General features: G+C 51.5%; 1 long non-coding RNA gene across 1 annotated transcript in view; it reads right to left on the reverse strand.

The window, feature by feature from the left end:
* Positions 1–542: 542 nt before the first annotated feature.
* LOC144323790 (uncharacterized) overlaps positions 543–22,701 on the reverse strand; it is a 29,581-nt gene continuing 7,422 nt past the window's right edge. Inside the window, exon 2 of the long non-coding RNA XR_013389130.1 lies at positions 543–1,057. This is a non-coding gene — a long non-coding RNA (uncharacterized LOC144323790). The remainder of the gene's footprint in view (positions 1,058–22,701) is intronic.

Genomic DNA, 22,701 nt, shown 5'->3' on the forward strand with positions numbered 1-22,701 from the left:
AGGCTGGTCGACTGGGTCCCCCAGGCCCCAGCTGCTCCCACCGGCCTGAACTTGCTTCCTGTCTTGCCAGCCGGGCCTGTCCTGGGACCTGCAGCCTTTAGGCCGCTCTCCTCTTGGACTGTCTCATGCCCTCAGTCTCTATTTCCCACAGAAGCTGGGTCCCCTGCCCTGAGTGCTCAGCTTTGGCCACTTGCCTGTCTTCTGCCCTCTTCACCCGATCATCCCCTTCCACAGGTTTTCTTCCAGGACCCTTCTCTCCTCTGCTTCCACCCACTCAGCACCCTTTCTGAGGCTCCACTGGTTCTGTTCACCCCAGGGGTCCCCGTAGCTTCTTCTCACCCACTTTGGTGACTTCCCTTCCTCTTGCCCTTCCTCCCTGTCTTCGTGCCCTGTCTGCCCCATTCCTGCGCCCCAGGAAGCTGGTGAGTACCTGCCCTGCCTCTCCTCTGGGTGGGGGGGCCTGCGTCTGCTCCCTCCTCCTCTATTGCGAACCAGATTGTGAATGCCTCCCCCTCGGAGCAGGACACAGTGTAAAGCCAAGGTTCCCAGCGGGCCAGGTTGTGATCATTTTATTTTTACCACGTCCTTGGGTGGATGGAGGTGTTTGTGCAGGGGTGGGGGTGTGCGCTGGCTGGGAGGGGACTAAGGCGGCGGCGAATAGCACTTGAGAGGAATGTAGGTCGGTTGCGGAGCAGGGCCCTGTGGTCCCCAGGAGAGGAGAGCTGGTCACCTGGGGCTGGCTCTGCAGAGGGAAGCTGTGAGGAGGAGACTTGGGACAGGGCAGGAGAGGCAGACGTGCTGGTGGCTCTTCTCAGACCAGAGGGCTAGGGTAGGAGAGGCTCCTCCTTGCTTCTCCTCGGGGGGGCCTGTGAGCGCAGAGGGCCTTCTCTGGGCACGGTTGGTTCCTGCGCAGAGGATCCCGGAACTGCTCCCAACCGCTGGCAGGTGGACGGTGCAGCCCGATGTCACATGAAGTGCAACAAACCCCATCTCGTGCCCTGCTCTGTCGCTGTTCTTGGGCTACCTGCTAACCTTCTCTGGTCCTCAGCATCTTCACCTACAAAATGGGAGAAATACCACCCACAGGGAGAGTGGGGACATTTGTAAAATGGGGACGGAATAGAAGTTTTATCTTAAATTTTTTTTAATTTTTAAAAGATTTATTTATTTATTTATTTATTTATTTATTTATTTATTTGAGAGCGAAAGCACATGAGCATGCAAAGAGAAGGAAGGGCAGAGAGACAGCAAGAGAGAGAATCTTTTTTTTTTTAAGATTTTATTTATTTATTCATGAGAGACACAGAGAGAGGCAGAGACAAGGCAGAGGGAGAAGCAGGCTCCCTACAGGGAGCCTGATTGAGGGACTTGATCCCAGGACCCGGGGATCAGGACCCGAGCCAAAGGCAGATGCTCAACCGCTGAGCCACCCAGGTGCCCCAAGAGAGAGAATCTTAAGCAGACTCCCTGCGAAGCACGGGGCCTGACAAGGGGCTCGATTTCAGGACTCCTGAACTGAAATCAGGAGTCCCACGCTTAACTGACTGAGCCACCCAGGCACCCCTGGAACAGCATTTTTAAAATATCTTCACTGTGCTGGACACTTTCATACCAGATCACATCAAACCTTCCAACCCAGTTACTCCCATTGTACAAACAAAGAAATCAAAGCTTAGATATCATATCTCAGGTCTTTTATGAGATAGAAGAAGCAGAAAGGAACATCCCTGAGAGTAGGAAGTGTCTACAGCAATCTGAAGGAGGAGTGGTGTTGCCTGGGTACAGAGGGGGAGAAGAGCATGTGCCAGGGAGTGGGATGAGCATGTGCAAAGGTCCTGGGGTAGGAGAGAGCCTAGTGCAGTGAAGGAACTAAAAGGTGGCCAAGGGGCTGAAGAGTGAGAGAGCACTAAAGGCAGGGGCAAGAGGTAGACCCCAGGCAAGAGAGGCAGAGGCAGATCATGTAGGGTACCTGCAACACATAGGAACCCATTTAAAGATTTTAAGCAAGGATGTGACATGAACTGAAATGAATCCCTCTAGCTGCTATGCAGAGAAGAGGCTGCAGAGGAAGGAGCTGGAGTAAACAGAAGCCCCTAAGAAACATCTAAGCATAATCGTGCCCATTTGACAGATGAGAAAACTGAGGCTTTAAGAGGTAGAAGTGTTTTTTTTCAACGTGGCTCATCTGGTCAGTGCTGGGCTCTAGGTTGCAAGCCCAGGTGTTCCCATCCCCAGCCCAGGGCTCTTGTTTTCTGGCTTATGGGCCTAATAGGGTCAAAGATGTGGGTCGGGTGAGAGCTCAAACATCAGCCACTTCACCCTGGCAACACTTGATCTATGGGCAGCCTCCTCATCACTTGTGATTTTACTGAAATTTCCAAATGCCCAGCATCCCAAGGCCTATGAATGGGGGTGCTGAGCTGCCCCTCCTTCTAGGGCTGTGGTGAAAATTCAATGAGTGCGGATGTAGACACTTAGAAGAATGCCTGGCACCCAGTAGGTGCTCAATCAATGTCAGCTCCCTTTTCCTTAAAGAGGACAGAGAGTCCAGCCTGTCTGGCTTCAAGAGCCAGTGACATATGCCCCCTGTCATACCATTGACCGAGGGTGATGGATTTGACAATCAGCCAGGCCGCACATCCAGGACAGGCTCCGAGCATGGTCCGGGAGGCTGAGTCCATCCTCGGGGTGAGTTCCCACACTGCCACGAATTTATAGAGGGGCAGCCGGGCACACAGTGGCCCTCTGGCCAGGATGTCCCTGCACCGTCCCCAACAGCAAGCCTCTGAGGGCTGGTTCCTGAATCCTTCTTCTGACCTCAGGCCTCACTCCCGGGTTCAGCAAACTGGCAGGTCCCTCCTGGGCCCAAGAATCAGCACATGATGAGTCCCTGCTCTCACAGGGCCTCAGAACTGCCTAAAGGTGAGCGGCACTTTCCTCTCCGGCCAGAGAGAAAGGACGCTCAGAGAGATAGGTGACTGTCCCCGGCAGCGGGGCCGCCGCGTGGATGGGCTGAGTAGGGGACTCTGGGCCACCCGCCTCGCTCTGTGCTCCACGCCACACTCTCGTCCACGACACACCCTCTTCCACTTGCCCTTGTCCGGAGGCACATTCCTCCCACAGCACAGAGCTGGGGCAGGGGCAGGGGAGCAGGGGGCCTCCTCCCTCCCTTTGCTGCCGAAGGGACTTCATGTAAGTGAGACAGAAGCCCTGTGCTCAGCCACCGAGGTGCGGGTGTAGAACGACCCTAACTAATCCCTAACTCGGCGTAGTCGTTGGAACAGAGAGCTGCTCACGCAAAGTGTGTAGGGTGAGCGGAGGGGGGCCTGGGGCGCGGGTGTTTATAGGATGGGCAGAGGAAGGCCGTCCACCAGGGGGCCAAGCACGAAACTTCCAGAGTATGGCAGCACGTAAGCCAAGGGGAGCAAGGGGTTGGAGAAGTGGGGGCCTGTCAAGAGGTCTGGTGGCCTAGGTCTGCAAGTGTCCACAGCGCTCAGTGACAGGGGGGCTGCTGCCCTCCCTGGGAGCTGCTCCCCTGACAGCCGAGCGGATGGGATGAGGGGGACAGGTGTCGCAGGCCCAGCTGCAGGGGTGCGGAGAACCGCAGAGTGCTGGGGTGCTTTGGTTAAGAGGAGAGAGGCTGGGGAGTGTTTATAGGCCAGGGAGGGAGAGTCAGTTGAGGAAGAGAGGGAAGCGTGTGAGGCACAGGGCTTTGTTTTTGTCGTATCTGTGTCTTTCATCTCAGGCTGCCTCAAATCCTAGTTGAAAATAGAGTATAAATAAATGATCAAATAATAAGACATTGTTCATTCCCTGCCAGCCAGTGACCTTGAAAGGGTCTTCGAACAGTCTTTGTTCTCTCCCGGCTCATGTCAGATTTGCTCCAACAAACAAACACTGGCGAGGCAGTTGCTGTGTGCCAGGTTCTGGGCCAGCTCGGGACGCAGAGCCCAGCCTTCAGGGAGCTCATGGTCTGATGGTGCAGCAGGCTTGACGATGAGTCCCCGTGAGGCAGGGAACCCAAACACGGAGAAACCCACACGAGATACAGAAGTCACTCAGGAAGGAAGGAGTCTCTCAGGACTTTGGAGGGTGGGAGTATCACGGAGGACCTCAGGGAAGAGGCAATACCTAACCAGGGCTGTGGATGACACCTGGAAGTCCAACCGGGTGGAAGAGGCACAGCACATGCAAAGGCCCTGAGGTATGATAGCACAGGGCCCTGCGAGGACTTTAACAAGGATAGAGCCTAAAGGTGAGAACAAGATTGGAGTGAGCCTTAGAAGTGAGGGCAGGCACTGGGTCTGCAACTGACTTGGCAGGATCACTTGGTTTCCTGGGGATTTTAACAATACCTAGTGCGGTGGATGAACCGATGCTCTCCTGATCCCCAATTTCAGGGAGAAGGTCGAGGAGCAGAGGGAAGCTATAAGGAAGCCATTCACAGAGTGTCCACTATGTGCAGGCGGGGTCCCCGAAGCCTGTGGCATGGGGGTGAGCAGCACAGGCAAAGAGCTTCAGCCCTGGGAGCCAACACGCCAGTAGCAGGAGTCAGACAATAGACAGCAGGCAATGCATTTATGGAACCAACAAAAAAAGTAGGACAGGGTAAGGGGCTCAGGAGTTTTGGGTGTGGGTGTGGGTGATGCAATCTTAGGTGGTCAGGGAGGAAGGATCCTGTAGAGCAGAGACTCAAAGGAGGGGAGGGAGTGAGCAATGTGTGCATCCAGGGTAAGAGGGAGTGGCCAAGGCAAGGGTCCTGAGGCAGGAGTGTGCCTGGTGTGCAGGGCGATGGCAAGGGAACCAGTGTTGGTGGCTGAGCCGAGGCTCGGGCAGAGAGGTGACCCGGCCTGACTTACATCTTAAAAGGATCATTTCAGTTGTTGCAGTGGGAACGGATGGAGGTAGAGCTGGGATCACAGCAGGAAGACCAATTAGGAAGCCAATGGGATGATCCAAGCACCAGAGGATGGCGGTTCAAACCAGGACGAAAGCAGAGAGAAGTGATCAATTGTGACTGTAGGATTTCCTAATGGGTTAGATGTGGGGTGAAGGAGGGAGTTGAGCCAAGGCCGGTCAGCTCGGTCTGCGTGAGGATCCCTGACAGCTCCGAGGCCCAGGAGGGCAGATGTGGCCGCGCACCCCACCTGGCCCCTGATGTGAACTGAAGCCCAAGAGGAGAATGAGAATATTAATGGCAACAGTCACTTGTTGGGTGCCAGGCCCTGTCCTGAGGGCTTCTTGGATCGTAGAGGGGTTCCCATCAGGCAAAGAGTGGGAGCCCCGACACCGCACTTAGGGTACCAGACGGGATTTTTTTTTTTAAGATTTTATTTATTTATTCATGAGAGACAGAGAGAGAGAGAGAGAGAGAGAGACACAGGCAGAGGGAGAAGCAGGCTCCACGCAGGGAGCACGACGGGGGACTCCATCGATCCTGGGTCTCCAGGATCACGCCCTGGGCTGAAGGCAGGGCTAAACCACTGAGCCACCCGGGCTGCCCTAGATGGGACTTTTTTAATGACAGAAACCAGCTGTGTCCAGCGGGCAGAGTGGGGGGTAGAGGGAAGACTTGGCTAGCTTGCCGAAGCCATGGGGGAGCCAGAAAACTGGGGGCTCCCTGAGGGCCAGAGAGCAGCAGCTCCACAGCCTGGGAAGCCCGACATGGGAGTGCGCTCTCCATCTCTGTGGCTTTCCGCGGGAAGGGGGATGTTTGTCCCTGTGCGTCTGTCTCTGTCCCAGACCAAAGGTGCAGTAAGTCAAGTTTAGGTCAGGTGTCTAAGAAAGGCAGGCTGCCTGAATCGATGGTGCCCCCAAGACTGTACCCAACGGGGAAGAGATCATTGTCCCAAAGACCAGAGAAGGAGGGATCAATCACTGGGTGGCCGCCAACAACCCACACCCAGGGCCTTGGGCTCAGAAGACAGGCAGACCTGGATTCACGTTCCCGTTCAGGTCCTGCCACATGCTGTATGAGCCTCGGTTTCCTCACCCATAAAACAGGGATGACAAAACGCGCTCTGAGGGTCACGAGAAGCATCACCAGACACGCTTATGAAGTCCCCGGCAGCGCCCAGCGTGGCCTAGGACCTCATGTAACAGGAGGCTGTGCCCTCCCTCTGAAGGGGACTCCAGAGGTTCACTGCAGAGAACAAAGCGACCGAATTCTCCAGGACCAGCTCAAAGGAGGTCTGACTCCTTGCATCCTAGGACCTCCCCTAGCCCCGGGGTGGGACACACCAACCTGGGGGACGGCGTTTACCCCCCGAGACAGCGTTTACCCCCTGAGACATGCTAGAGGTGAGTGTGGGGAGGGGTGCAGGATGTGCATCCGGCCGCCCCCCTGTGAGACCTGGGATGCCCTGTACAACCTCCCCTGCCCGCCCCCCTGAGTCAGGGAGATTTCCGGGGTGTGTGAAGGGGACAGGGAGATAGCGGGACAGAGAGGAGGAAGCCCACTGCTCGGTGTGGCAAGGACCCGTGGGTTTCCCATGGCACCAGCAGACATGAAAGTAGAAACTCAGGGCTTAAGTCAACATCCTGGCCCGCTGCCAAGATCAGGGAGGGACCCTGGGAGCTGAAGCTGTGAGCCAACCTGCAAGATCGGGGCCCCTCGGAGTCAGAGCTGTGAGCGCACCCCTACCTGCCCGTGAGCACTAAAGGAAGGAGGTAGAGTTTGAGCCTGAGCCGCATCCAACCAGCACCTCCTCTGGAGAGAGGCTGCCCTCAGGCTCCAGCCTCCCAGGGGTGCCAGCCGCTACCGTATCCAGAGGGTGCCAGCACCCACGGTGTGTGTTGGACAGAAATACAGGCAAAACCATGGGGCAGAGGTGCAGCAAACTCACCACCTCTGACACAGGCCTGTCTGCAGAGAGGGCGGCGGGTCTGAACCACCAGATGGGCCCAATCCACCTGCAGGGGGCAGTCACAGGAAGAGCCAGCTTTCTCCTGGACTCCAGAAGATGCACACACCGAAGCACGTGCACGTGTGTGCACACTTGTATGCTCATGCAACCATGCGTGCACATGTGAACATGTACACGGGCATGCACACACGCTCATGCACACAACATGTACACACACACACAGCCCCAGTGGGGAGCTCCACAATTCGAGTGAGATCGGCAGTTGAAAATGAACCGGTTTGGGACGCCTGGGTGGCTCAGCGGTTGAGCGTCTGACTTCAGCTCAGGTTGTGATCCCAGGGTCCCTGGGATTGAGTCCCACATCGGGCTCCCCATAGGGAGCCTGCTTCTCCCTCTGCCTGTGTCTCTGCCTCTCCTTCTGTCTCTGGGTTTCTCATGAATAAAAAAATAAAATCTTTTTTTTTTTTTTAATGAAGCAGGTTGAGTGTTAACAATCAAAATGAAATTATTCTTTTTAATGACCAAAAGTGATGGGGAACGCCTGGAATGGGCCTGAAGTGTCCTGAAGGAAGCCAGCCAGAAAGACAAAGTTCAAGAGAGCACAGTGGAAGCAGTTACTAGAGAAAGTAAAATACATTATCACCTTTTCCTGTTTACCTCGACAGCAGAGGCCCTTCGTGTAAAACGGCTTCATTAATTACCATCGTTGCCCCATTTAGGACCGGGAAGTTTTCTTGCCGCCCTCCCAGCACACAGAGGAAGTCCCCATTAATTTAGGAAACTGATGTGTAAACCAAAATTTAAGGAGCTGGAGGCTTTCTTGTTGCAGCTTCGCTGCCTTCATGCCAAAAGGCACGTTTGCAGAAAAGTTCACCAGTATGAAGGGGCTGAGGAAGCTTCTGGAACTAGTCAAGGTACAATAATATGCTCCTTATGCTGTAACATTGTCCCCGCTGCCCATCCGGCATCTCCATCTCCTCCCAAGTTAAGACGAAGTGTGAGAAGGAGCTGGGGATTGGAGGCCCACTACTGCCGTTTACCAGCTGTGTGACCTGGGACAAATCGCTGCCCCTCTCTGTCCCCGAGTCCTCACCTGGACTGTGATTACAACACCCAGCTCGGTGACGCTGGATGAAGAGCAGATGGAAGAGCCTGGATGGGAAAGCCCCCCTTAGATGTGTCATTCCCTTTCTAAATGTTTCCGTGCCCCCCAGCTGCTTACTCCCCACTAGGAACCAGATCTGATGGTGTAAAAAATGACCTTGTTCGTTCAGTCAAGACTAGTGGAGGCAGCCCAGAGATCTCATCCCCGTCTTCTAAAGAGACAGGATGCCCTCTCCGCTCTGCCCTAATAGAAGAAGTCTCTGGGTGTTTTCATTTTGCAAGCAAGCCCCTATTTTGCGCCTAGCTCCTACCAGCCAACTTTACACACCCCGTTTGGGGGAGCCCTGGGACAGGCAGTCCAGCCACCCCCCACCCTGCCCTGTTCAGAGCTGAGGCTCGCGGGGCTGCTCAGAGTGCAGTGCTCCCACGCCTCCCCCGTCAGGCTCGGTTGCTGACAAGGCCTCCGCCAGCCTGACCTTCCTCTCCCTGGGAGGGACTCTGCTAGAAGGATGTGCCACTCAGGCTTTTCCTCTGTTACCGCAGGCTGTCTTCCCCATTCACTGATCCTCCGGCCCGTGAATCAAAGCTTGTCTTTTTTTTTTTTTTTTTTTTTGCCTCTGCTACCAGCCCTTGAGTTTCCGATTTCAACATTAGCTCATTGACCGGTGGCAGCGTTCCCGAGCCTCATTCAGGAAGGCTCCATCTTCTGCGGGAGGCAGAGGGAGGGGCCGGGAGGCCGGGCCGGCACACCCGGGGCACCCAGGGCAGAGTCGGAATCGGACCTCTCTCTCCTCACTTCTGGGGGAGCCTCTCCCCTCGGGCCACCCCAGAGACAGGATCTCAGGCCCAACTGTGAGCCCCTGATCCCCGGCAGACACTTGGTGATGGATCAGCTGTAAAGCTTTGCCAGAGGTGTGAGAGGGGCAGAGATGCGCTGCGCAGGATAAAGGGCTTTGTGGGCTATGAAATGCTACACCCGTGCCGGGCACTAGTGGTTTTGCAAACACCAGGGAGCTGCTGGGTTGTGCCTTTCACAACTTTAAAAGAATGCCCCCGAGCGTGGACAAGCCACTGGGCCTGGGAGCACGAGACAAAATGGTAATAGAACTTTTCCCTCCTGGAGGCCAAAGACACCAGGGAGTGTGTCTTCCGGCCCCCTTGGGTCCCCAATTTTAAGGGTTGGTAATAAATAGGATAATAATGATGACTGTGATTGCCTTTCACCCTGCTAAGTGCCTTATGGGCTTTATCTCCTTCTATCCATGCAACACCACTGCTCCATCATCCCTCCATTGACAGAGGAGCAAACTGAGATGTGGTAAGTCAGGGTACCTTGCCAAGGTCCCATAGCTGGGGTGTGGTGATCCCAGGATTCACACCGGCCCTCTTACCTGCTAGCCAGTACAGGGAGCCTGGAGCACAGCACCCGCACCCAGGCCAGAGGAGGGCCTAGGGAATGTGGCATCTCTCCATCTCCTGCCACCACCACGCCTAGCCATGTGGAGAGGGCCTAAGACCCTGAAGGATGCAGCCACACCAAATCGCACTAGACCAGCCAGGTACAACCTGGACTCCTGCATCCTCAGGCAGGTGACCCTCACGCTGTGCTCAGGATACACGGGAAGCAAAAAGAGGGTTTCCTCATCTGTAAATGAGGCTGTAGACTCATCTGTCCTCCAAGGGGCCTTCCCATTCTGGCTTTCAGGGGACCCAATGAGCCACAGGCCCCAGGTCTGTGGGGCTGATCGAATGCAAGGCCTTGTAATGGTTAAAAACAAACAAACAAACAAACAAAAAGACAAAAAACAAAAAACTATTAAACACCTTCTCTCTATTGGTTCTTTGTATGTGCATAGCCTCTGGTCATCCTCAGTTCAGCCCAATAAAAGGGAAACAGAATCATCCCATATGGCAGAGAGGGAAGTTTAGGTTTTAAGGTGTACAGTCCTCTTGCTCTTTGTCTCACAACTGAGATTTGAACCCAGGCTCTAGGTCTGAGCTCCTTCCATTACATTCTGTCAACACCCCACCAGGGAGGGGCACAGGGAATGGAGAGCAACAGCCACTCTGCGCGTGGCATCCTGCGAGCTGCTATGGTCATGATTCCTATTCCACTGAGCAGGATGCTGAGGCTCAGAGAGATGCCCACAGTCACAAATCCCCACCATCTGGCCACAGGGCATAGTGGCTTAGCCACGTGGTCCCCACTCCAAGGCCCCTAGAAGATGCTGGGAAGAAGACAGTCCAAAGCATGTGGGTGCCAGGCAGTACCGTTAGGCAGGAGAGAGGGTGGCTGCAGAGGCCAAGAGGATCCAGAAAGGGGCTCCCATCCCAGACCCGGACAGCAGGAGTCTCCCTAGAGGGATAGAGTCCTGGGAGGGGAACAGAACGGGCAAGGCAAAGGAGAGAGGAGGTCCCCACACTATGTGTGTCAGGGGACAGGATGTGGCTCAAAGGACATGAATTTTGAAAAGCCAGCTCTGCTTCCCTTGGCGGGGGGGCGGAGTGGGGGGGTGGCTGGAGACCAGGACTGAAGCCATATCAGCCAGTAAGGTGGGGACACGCCTCCAGCAGGCGGTGGCAGTGGATGGAGAGGAAGATGTGTGCTCAGGTCAGGTGGAGGAAGCCCCGGACACTTCAGCAGGAGGGAGTCTGCGGTCACAGGCCTCAGGCCTCAGGTGGAACTAATATTCCATGGAATTTACCAGGAGGAAGTGAACTGTGGGAATGCACGGACCGGACAGAGGAGCACCTGGCACATAGTAGGTACTTAATGAATGTTTGTTGGGGGGAAGCAGCGCCCACCGGCTGGGAGGGGTCAGGGCTCCATGGGAGATTTTCTTTCTCTTCCCCCCTCCTCTACTCCAGACCTTTCTCATCATGGGCGTTTCTGGACCTCACTGTGTGCCAGGCCCTTGACCGCATGCTTTACTTACAGTACCGTCTCCTGTTTGCCCAGCAGCTCTGTGAGTCACTGAGAAGACAAGAAACCAGGACCGTCCGGCTGGCTCAGTCTGAAGAGCGCGCGACTCTTGATCTCAGGGTTGCTCGTTCGAGCCCCACGTTGGGTGTAGGGATTACTTAAATAAATAAACTTAAAAAAAATATTTCAACCACCATTTAAACAAAGCCAAACAACAACAACAAAAAGAAGGTAAGAAACAAGCCCATGATCACTCAATAAAAAAGTGGCAGAGCTGGAATTATGACCCACTTTTGACTAATTCCAGAACCCTTTTTCTCAGCTGCTAGATCTTACTGATTCTTAAAAAGCCCATGTTTAGGCATTCACCCCTTGGGCTTCAACATCAGCTGTCCGAGATAAACATTTGAGGTCTGTGTCACGCTGTCTTATCAGACATTTACACTGTAGTGTGAATGTGTATTTTGAAGAGTAGCTTCATATCCTAATCAAATGCCAATATTAATATTGTTCCTAGTATTAATATTTGCTACAGTGTATTTGTCACTGAGACCATAAGTGCCAAGTATTATTTTAAGCACTTAAAAGTTACTTTTATTTTATTTTATTTATTTATTCATGAGAGATACAGACACAGGCAGAGGGAGAAGCAGGCTCCATGTAGGGAGCCTGATGCGGGACTTGATCCTAGGACTCCAGGATCACGCCCTGGGGCGAAGGCAGGCACTAAACCGCTGAACCACCCAGGGACCCCCAAGTTATTATCTTATTTAACCTTCACAGCAAACCATATCATTATCTGATAAATTAATTTTTGTAGACTTCATTTATTTATTCATGAGAGACACAGAGAGGCAGAGACATAGGCAGAGGGAAAAGCAGGCTCCATGCAGGGAGCCTGATACAGGACTTGATCCCAGGACCCCGGGATCACGACCTGAGCTGAAGGCAGATGCTCAACCGCTGAGCCACCCAGGTGCCCCTAATCTGATAAAACTATTATTCAACAAATACTAACCACCAGCAGCCTTCCATGGAGGGAGTACAGGTCCCTGCCCCACTGACCTGCTTTGGCCAATTGGATACTAGCAGATGTGACTCAGTAGGGACTTGATGATGTGCTGACATAGTTGGCCTCACCTTCCTACACTCCTGTCTTCTGCCGGGAAAACATGACCCCAGGTGGCCACTGATACAAAGAGCATGAAAGATAAATAGAGACCTGTGGTTAATCCACAGCTCGGAGCTCAGCCCTCAGAAAGCCCCTCACAGGAGCAAAACTGAAGCCCGCCTACCCCACAGGTGCATGAGTGAAGTGACCATGGTTGTAGCTGATGTCACTGAGTTTGGGAGTGCTTTGATGCACAATAACTAAGGCTAGAAGTTCTACTTTAAGTTCCCACGTTACATCTGAAAAATCTGAGGCAGAGGTACTCACATGTGTTCACAAAGCTATTCAATGACAGAGCAAAAATGTAAGCCCAGATCATCTGGTTCATAGAACACAGAGGAGGGGCTGGGAATCTTTTTTTTTTTCTTCTTTAAGATTTTATTTATTTATTCATGAGAGACACACAGAGAGAAGCAGAGACATAGGCAGAGGGAGAAACAGGCTCCCTGCGAAGAGCCCAATGTGAGGTTCGACCCCAAGACCCTAGGATCATAACCTGAGCCAAAGGCTAATGCTCAACCACTGAGCTACCCAGGCAAGGGCTGGGAATCTTGAAGAGTAAGTTCCCAAGGCTCATTAACCAAACAAACCCAGAGAATAAATGACTACTTGGTTGGTGTATGTTCAGCGCAGACAGAAGATAACACCTCCAGACCGGTCTGACGGTGGTGGGCCAATCCCAAGACTGAAGACACATGAAAGAAGTAAGTTTTGGGGGTACCTGGGTGGCCCAGGTGGTTAAACATCTGCCTTCAGCTCTGGTCATGATCCCAGAGTCCTGGGATCAAGTCCTGCATCAGGCTCCCTGCTCCATGGGGAGCCTGCTTCTCCCTCTGCCCCTCCCCCTGCTCATGTGCAGTCTCTCTTTCTCTTTCTCTTTCTCTTTCTCTTTCTCTTTCTCTTTCTCTTCTCTTTCTCTCTCTCTCTCTCTCTCTCTCTCTCACCCACACACACACACACACGCTCTCTTTCTCAAATAAATAAATAAAATCTTAAAAAAAAAAAAAGAAGTGAGTTTGGCCCTTATTAGAGCTTCAGGAACCACCCCCCCAGAGGAGGGGTGCAGTCTCTGGAGAACGGGTTCCAGAAAGAGGAGCTCAGGGCATATCGGCGCCTTGGTGGTGACGAATAGCTGCTGAACATGGATAAAGCTAGTGGCCACCCTCAGGAAGGATGTCATTCCCAGGGTGCATCCTCCTCCAGCCCCCTGAGGAGGAGGAAGGGGGTCAATGGGCCAGGGGACAGGAGAGCAAGAGAAGGAGGAGGCTGCATACAAGGATTGGTGTGGAAGGAAGCTCTGTGCTCTGGACTATAGAATTCTTTCATTAAAGAAGCTTCATGAACACCACTTTGGGGCCCCCAAAGCCTTTTATAGGATCTTTGCTGAGCCAGTAGAGAAATCGAGGCACACAGGAGGGATGTGACATGCTTGAGATGAAATAATGAATAATTGTCTCAGGCGGCAGGAATCCAGATCTCTCGCAAGTCCCGGACAAAGCACAGTTTGAAGATGCCACCAGGTGTCTGCGTGTGAGAGCTAGGAAGGTCTTTTCATTCCTGGGATCCGTGTTCTGAGACAGGGAAATGGAAACCCAGAAGGGCCGACGACCTGGACAAAGTCACAGGGCAAGACCCACCGGGTTACTCTCCCACTGAAACTCACTGTGATTCTTACTCGTAGGAATCTAATGTACAGCAAAATTCAGAAACCATTTTATGTATTAGGATGTTCGCCTCAGCATTCTTTATAATCATGAAAAACGAAACATCCTTAATGCCAACAATTAGGAAATCAATCGTATATTCTCCCAACAACAGGGACTCTAGATTTGAGGTTCATTTAACAAACTGCTCACTGCTTCTGGAAGACTTGCCATTTTAAACTTAACTTCATGTCTTTGCACATGCTGTTCCCTCTGCCTAAAATTCCCTTCCTTCCGTTGCCTCTCTATAAGCTCCCACCACCCTTCAGCACACAACACAAAATTCCCAGAAAGATGAACAATGTATCTTTATATGCACCCTCCCCCCAGCTCCAGCCTGGCATGTAGAACTGATCACTCAGAGATCTACGGAATGAAGGAAAGGACCATCTAATGAATTAGCAAAGACAGATATATAGGTCTCTTGATTCTCTATCCAGAGCTATTTATTTCTTTTGGCTTCTTTTTTCTTCTTTTATGTAGCACCTAAAACCAAAAGACAAATGTCTAACGTCTAAGTTGTCTTCTTTGACATGAACTTTCACCAAATCTTTAGCCAATCTGCCATCCACCCCGAGCAGCCTCCCGGAGCATCCAGGCCTTGGCTCCCTGGAGCTTTGCTGTAGCCATAGCTCATGTGATCCAGTCTACAAGGGTGTGTAACAAAGAATCAATCCAACAACCAAAACACTCAAGATAATTCAAGCTCCTTAATTATGTGTCTCCGACACCACAGAGGGACACACACACTGCAGCAGAATTTCCTAAAATCTGCCTTCCCATTCCCATCAGTCTCTCTCACCTCCTCTCCAGTTCCTTCTACATGCTTTCCTCCAGCACCCTGAAAAATTCCCCCCACTGAGCCTTAAATGAGGGCTTGTCATTTCCTTCTGCCCCTTTCTTCTTGATTCTGTGGCCTCCACACACCCCCGCCCCCTGACAAAAAAACTAATCAAGAATCAGAAAGGAAAAAAAAAAAAAAAACCTCAGCCAAACCTCACTAGCTAACAGCCTAAAAGGAGAGACCAGGAACACTCCTTCAGAATAAAAGGTCTTTTCAATGGTATCCCCTTACCCAAAGAATAAGTTTTATTTTATAGCCTCTTCTTTTTGTCCATCTATTATCTGGTCCTCAGCCTTTTTTTTTCCAACTTGCAACATCAGAGGTGAACCTGGCATACAATAAAGCAGCAAACGTCTATACCCCAAACCTTGCTCGTCCATGACTGACACTCCAGGCTCGCATCACAACGGCAGAAGGGCCAGCTGGCCCCCACATACGCATTCCCACTTGACCCTCATATGTGTGGCTTGTGTGAAGGCTACAGGACAAATGTCCTGGTGTTGCCAGCAATTTTTTTTCAAGGGAAACATTGTGCTTGGACGCAGTGTATCTACAGAATCCACTGAACTTGACATTGCTGGATACTTAGAACAAATACAAACTAGCAGGAACCAGGAGAAATATTAAGCACACATAACATGAATCTGAGGCAAGCAGCTATCGCCACCTACGCCCATGACAAACTGCCACGTAGATGCTCTTCTGACATTTGCCCTTTTCGACCAGGTAAATTCACCTCATCAGAGATCGGCAAAGCCTGGCCCCCAGCCTCTCATGCACAGTTTTCTGTTTACACTGGCTTTCAGGAGTCACTAACCCCTTGCTTCCTTGGCTTCCAGTAGATCTGGCATTTTATAAGCAGCATAGATCAATTGGAAAGTGAATTATCCCTGGTAGTGACTAATAATAAGATAATAACGTTATAACCACCTCAAAAAGTGTGTAGGAGCTGGAGAAAATGTGGCAAGAGTGGAAAAATTGAATCAAGTTATGCAAAAAAAAAAAAATTAAAGCGGGTGACTTCGCAAGAAGGCAAAGAGCAGTTAATTTGGCTTCGGAATTAAATTATTCTTCTGTTACAGATGAATTTAGCACAGCAAAATGTAGGAAAATGTATTTAAATGATCATTGGGCTAATAAATCCAATAAATCGTTTTGATCCTACTGAGATCTCTTAGTTCCTCTGTCTGAACCTGTAAGTGCCTCACCACGGTCTGCAGTAAGATCTGCTCCTGCCACCCTGCTTACATCGCCTTCATCCCTACCGACAGTGTTCCAGCCCCACCAAACCCCTTGTCTCTGTCTCAGAGTCTTTGCACCTGTCAGTCCTCTGCTTGAACGTCTCTCCCAGACCTCCACACGGCTTCCCCATCTTTGTTCAGGTCTTGGCTCCTTGGAGGACCCTTCTCTGGCCATACTTGCTGAAGGAGGATCCTGACCCCCACCCCCGACCGCCTTAGACCCTCCTCTTCCCACTGCTGGCCTTCTTTCTTGCTCTCCCACAATTCTATTTTTTAATCTTTCATAGCCCTTTCTGCTATATGAAATTATTTTATTACAGATATTATATCATATGTTTTATATAAAGCTCTTCATTTATAGGCTCACTGGAATGAAGAGACATAAAAGTAGAACACAGTGGGGGCGCCTGGGTGGCTCAGTCAGTTGAGCATCTGCCTTTGGCTCAGGTCATGATCCCAGGGTCCTGGGGATCAAGCCCTGAATTGGGCTCCCTGCTCAGTGGGGAGTCTGTTTCTCCCTTTGCCTCTGTGGGTCCACCTGCTTGTGCTCTCTATCTGTCAAATAAATAAATAAAATCTTAAAAGAAGGGGATCCCTGGGTGGCTCAGTGGTTTGGCACCTGCCTTTGGCCCAGGGCGCGATCCTGGAGTCCAAGGATCGAGTCCCGCATCGGGCTCCCGGCATGGAGCCTGCTTCTCCCTCTGCCTGTGTCTCTGCCTCTCACTTTCTCTCTATATATCTATCATGAATGAATGAATGAATGAATGAATGAATGAATGAATAATTAATAATAATAATAATAAATGAATAAATAAATCTTAAAAAAAATCTTAAAAGAAAAAAATAGAACACAATGCTTGACAGCAGGGCTTTGGGGCCAGACAGTTCTGCTCCTACCAGCAATGATCCTGGGCAAGTTATTGAATCTTGTGGGGACTTATTTTTCTCAACTTGGATGATAATATCCACATTGTAGGGCTTACTATGGACTGAAATGTGTCCCCCACTGTCATCACCACCTCTAAATTTGTGTGAAGTCCTAACCCCCAATGTGACAGTATTCGGAGGTGGGATCTGTGGAAGGAGCTCTCATGAGGGACTCACCGCCCTTATAAGAAGACATCAGAGAGCTTGCTCACTTGCTCTCTCTCTGCATTGTGAGGACACAGCAAGAAGGTATCCGTCTGCAAGCCAGGAAGAGCACTCTCACCAGGAACCGAGTCCACCGGCACCTTAATTTTGGCCCTCCTGCATTTTGTTATAGCAGCCCCAGCTGACGAAGACAGGGCTTTTTTGAGGACCTGATGAATTAATGGATGTAAGGCAATTAGAATAATGCCTGAAACATAATAAGCTCTGTATGCATTTTTAAAACTTTTTTATTATGGAATATTTCAAACATAGATAAAAGTAGGGAGAGTGGCATAATAAATATTATGCAATGAAGCCATTAAGCCCTATGAAACCGTCACTAAGCTTCCATAATGATCAATTCAGCCTTGTTTGAGCTGTACTTTCATTCACTTCTCCCACTCTTAGCTTATTTAGAAACAGATTCCAGACTTCATATAATTTTATCTGGAAATATTTCAGTATGTATCTCTAAAATACAGGGACTCTTTTTATAACCACAATATCATCATCACACTGAAAAATAAGGAGCACAACACCACTGTCACACCCCAGAAACCAAACTTTTGTCTTGGCCTTGGCTACCACTAAATCCCCAGACCTAGAATAAGGCCCAGCATACAGTATTGTTCAATAAACAGGGGTGGGAAAAACCAATGATTCTCTCCTTTTGCTTTAAATGTCTCCAAGAGTCTCAACATCTCTTCGGCTTTCTCTAGTTAGAGTTGTCTACCCTGTACCCATTTTCATGTTAGCTCACTTTTGCCTTGAATGTTACTCTTTAATGCCTTTTACAGTCCTCAAGGTGGAAGGATCGTGTCCATTGTGGAAAGAGAAGTGCAGTTGCAACATTCAACAACTATCTCTTGCTCCCCAGTTGGACACTTGACCCCACGTAAGTCACTGGGATCCAGTGGTGACCAACATGCCATTGGCTAAAATAATCTCAAAGTTCGCAAAGAAGGGAGACCTGGTAATAACCAGATCCTACACAAGGGAAAATATCAAGTAAGAACATGACTTACTAGAAGTGAGAACCTATGGAGGCCCCTGTTACCAAATTCAGTTGGTGCGGTGGGGAAGCCATGCACAGATCAGTGGAACAGAAAGAGCAGGACTAGAGCAACATATTCACGGGAATTCAGTATGGGGCAGAGATGATATTTCAATTCAGTTGGAAAAGGAATAATTGTTTAATTGATGAACCTTGCACAACCAGCTCTCTTTTGCAAGAAAGTGGAAACCTCACTTGACGTTGGATGGATTGACGAGTTAACATCCAAAAAATAAAGTAAAACAATAAATATCTTGGGATAAAATGGAGAAGAGGACAGGATCAGTTTCAGTGCATAAGAAAATGAGAAAATTAGGTGCCTGGGTGGCTCAGTCAGTAAAACGTCTGCCTTCAGCTCAGGTCATGATCCCAGGGTCCTGGGATGGAGCCTGCTTCTCCCTCTCCTACTCCCCCCACTTGTGCTCTCATTCTGTTAAATTAATTAATTAACTAACTAACTAACTAACTAACTAACTAAAAAAAAAAAAGTCATACATAAAAAGACATTATACTGGGGATCCCTGGGTGGCACAGCAGTTTAGCGCCTGCCTTTGGCCCAGGGCGCGATCCTGGAGACCTAGGATCGAATCCCACGTCAGGCTCCCAGTGCATGGAGCCTGCTTCTCCCTCTGCCTGTGTCTCTGCCTCTCTCTCTCTCTCTCTCTCTCTCACTGTGTGACTATCATTAATAAATAAATAAAAATTTTAAAAAATGATTTAAAAAAAAGACATTATACTTCCCAAAATTACTTTTGTGGCAACAGATTCCATTCATGAAGTCAATGTGAAAATAAGGAATCCAAGTATAAAACTATAAAACTATTTGACATTTGGCAGTGTATACAAGGGGCCAATCACGTTGCGCACTTGAAACTAATATAAGGTTATATGCCATTTTCCTTCAAATAAACTATTCCCAGCACAGATGTCAAATAAAAAGTTAATATTTATAATATGCAACGAGCTCTTACAAACTGATAAGAAACTCAAGAGGAGGATTGAGTCAAAAGATAAGACTCGGCAGGATGTGGTGCCAATCCAGATGTCCAACAAACATATGGAAAGAGGCACTAACTCACTAATTGTACGGGAATCTGAAATTGGAGTAACTGTGAGATTTCACTTTGTCCCCATCAGACTGGCAAAAACTAAAAATACTACTAACACCTATTGCTGGTGTGGATGCGGGTAAGTAGACTCATAAAATTGTTGTTGGAAAGGTGACAAGGTACGGCATTGTTGGAAAGCGAGCTGAAATAAAAAATACATACACCCGTCAACTATGCGACTCCTGGGGCTCTAGTCCACTGAAGAGCTCCCGCTGAAGGACACATGTCCAGGGTGTGTACTGCTGCACTGCTTGCAGGCTCGGGTGCAGCCGGAGGACAGGATGTAGAACGAATGCCCATCAGGACAAGACCGGATGAGGAAGCCATAGTCACTGCTCACTCTGAAATATAATGATGCCATTACGAGAATGAATTAGGGCTACTGCAGCTGACTCAGAGCCTCACAGGTGTTGCTGTTTGGGCGATAAAGCAAGATGCAGAGGGGGGCCTCACGCGGCCCCCCTTTGTGAAACAGTGCCCAGGCCCTACACCTGCATATGCGTGGGAACAGACGCAGGTGTGTGTTCACGTGTGCACGTTAGCTGCAGGGATGTTTTGTTTACAATTGGTGAACATGTGGAAAAATACTGGAAATACACTGGTTATTTACACGGGGATGAAGGGATGAGGGAGGCAAGCGAAAGGAAAAAGGAAAGACCGAGAAATCCAGCGTGTGTGGTATTGTCCCGGCTAAGCCCCCTGCACCTTATCGCCACACGGATCCCAGGGGAAAAAGGTGAGTGTGGCTGGGACGCAGCGTCCACGTGGGGTCGGGGTCCTGGGGGGGATAAAGCGGACAAGATTGGAGGGCACGGGGCCGGGCCTCACAGTGTGGAGCTCACTGGAGGTTCCCAGCAAGGAGATGCCTCCATCTCACCCCTTCCTCCCGGGCGCTCTCGAGGTTCCATGTGGCCCGGGGTACATGGTCTGAATGAATCTGGCATAAACTCAGGGAGCCATGTGATTCCTCCCATTTCCAAGCTGAAGAAACTGAGCCTCCGAGAGGGGAAGCATCTTCCACAATGTCCCTGGGGCTCTTACCCGGTCTTCTGGCTCCAGACTCAATGTTCTTTCTGATACTCTATTCTGTGATAACCCCCTAGCAGCAGACGCAGGCCTGGGTGTGAGGCCAGGAAGAAGGCAGGAGCCCAGTAGATGCCCACCTGCCACTGACTCAGGCAAGGGGAGGGACGGTTGACCCACAGGACCTCTCCCCACGCTGGGACAGAAACCAAATACAGGCAGAGCTGTGTGCCAATCATCGTGAATCTGCCATTTGCTGGCGGTTTGGCTTGGCAGGTCCACCACCCTGAGCCTCAGTTTCCCCAGGTTTTCTGTAGTATTAAAGGACAAAGAGGGGGGCACACAGTAGGCAATCAACAGCTATGAGACTCTACAGCCTGAAAGCATGAGAGCTGGAATCTTGACTCCGTCGCTTCTTGGCTGTGCAACCTTGGGCAAGTTGCTTAACCTCTCTGTGCTGGGATTTCTCACCTGTAAAATGAGAACCACGACAGACGTCCCCTGGAGGGCTCACTGTGAGGATCCGAGATGCGCAGCACACCCGGCACAGAGGCCGCGCTCAACAAACCTGGTCACGAGGACCCCCGTCATTGAAGAAGATGTGCTGCTGTATCACTTCTGCTCCTCTTCTCTCTCCCTCCACCCACTCCCACCCCATTTATCAGCAAACACTTGCTGAGAGCCTGTTCTGTGCCAACGTCTGCGCGAGATGCGAAGGACACAGTGACGAGCTCCAGGGAGAAGGATCCAGCCTCTCCAGGACTCAGGACTTACCAAGACAGACGACAAACCGTATTTGCAGCACAAGGAGGTGAGGGCCAGGCTGCACCTGCCGCCACCCGTGGTCCCTGGAAGGGGCCCCATGTCCCTCCAGGAGGCAGCCCCTCGGCCTGAAGTCCACGCGGGCCCTGGGGCAGGGGGATGCGTTATCCTGCCGGAAGGTAGTGGCTCAGAGAAGAGCCCACAACGTGCAAGAGACACCGACAGGGGCCCGCGGGCGCCCAGGGGTTGGAGAAGGGAGCGCTATGTTAGGGAAAGAGGAACCTGACACCTGTAGAACCATCGGGTCAGGAGGCAAGGTCTCTACCTGCTGTGTGTGCCCCAGGGCAGGCCAGGGGTGCTGGGCCGCATCCCGCAGGCTCCGCTGGGCTGCCCGCCCCTCCCACGGAGCACCCCACCCCTTAGCCGTCCTGACGGCTCCTACAGGGTCAGCCACACTTGCACAATGGGTGGTACGCTCGGCAGGCCGTCACGACGAGTCATTTGTAAAGCTGCCAAGGCGAGACTGGCGCTCAGTCTTCATGATGACAACAGCCCCATAAAGCCACCACGGTGCCCATTTTACAGAGGAGCACGCAGAGGCAGAGAGGCCGGTTAACCCTCTGGAGCTCACGCAGCCTTAAGGCAGGGGCAGAGGCAGGACTTCTAGCTCTGCCCACCCCCCCCCACCCGCCCCGCACAGAGGCAGCCTGTTGGTCCTCCCCACGCTCTGGTCTTTGGGTCAACAGCTCAGTGTGATGCCAACTCCTCCCTCCCTTACATCCAAGGCCTAGAGAAGGAACTCTGCCTGGCCCAGAACCCTTTGCTCTGGGGCCACCCCTGGGCGGGACTAGTGTCCCTTCAAGCCTGCAGGTGCAGAAGCCCCCCCACCCCGCCCCCTGCTGAAAGGCAGGCCAGTTGGCCTTGGGACTTCTATTCCACTGGAGGAAGAGGCAAAGTCACCACCTCCGGGAAGCCTTTCCCCCTGTTTTTTCCAGGCTGTGCTCCTGCCACTGCACATTGGGTCATCGGTTCCTGCCAGCGCCAACCCTGGTGTCCCCTTGGCAGGCCCCGCACACAGCAGTCACCCAGTAAGTACTGTGCTTGATGCAAGGCGCTCCCTGACCTGGCCCACCTCCGCTGCCAGCCTGATCTCTGCTAGGTTCCCCCACCCCCACCCCCACCCCCACCCCCACCCCAGCGCTTTGGCAAAACAGAATCACCTGCAGCCCCCCAAACACACGTGCTTGCAATTAAACAATCCATTTATAATTGATCCCCCAGGGTCTGCCTCCTGGGCGTGTGCAATCCCGGGGCCGGGATCCAGGCTCCCTCACTCATGCACCTTGACACGTAGCAGGTGCTCAACCAAAAAAATTGTCTCAGACAATGTCCTTTTAATTTTTAACAGATAGTTTGCAAAACTCTCCCAAACTTCTTCCACTAAAAATAATTAAAAGATGTAGAGACTGATTCTCTAAACCTTTTTAAGTGTCTATTTTCCAGCAAATTCTTGGTGAGTGAATGTTTCACCTCCTCTGTCTTTGGACCTTCCGTTGCCTCTGCCTAGAAACCTGTGCGTGGCCTTGCCTGCTCCTGTCCTCCACTCATGCCCCCCGGCTCCGCTGCCACCAAGTCCCATGCCCTATACCCAGGTGGCACTGCCTCGCCCGCTCACGGTGCCCGCGTGCCCGCCTCCGCCCTCCATCGGCATCAGGCTGAGGTCCGCTGGCCTGTCTCTCTCCACTTGACTGCCTCTGAGCAGGGACCACA

This window comes from Canis aureus, chromosome 11, assembly GCF_053574225.1.
Source record: "Canis aureus isolate CA01 chromosome 11, VMU_Caureus_v.1.0, whole genome shotgun sequence".
Lineage (NCBI taxonomy): Eukaryota > Metazoa > Chordata > Mammalia > Carnivora > Canidae > Canis > Canis aureus.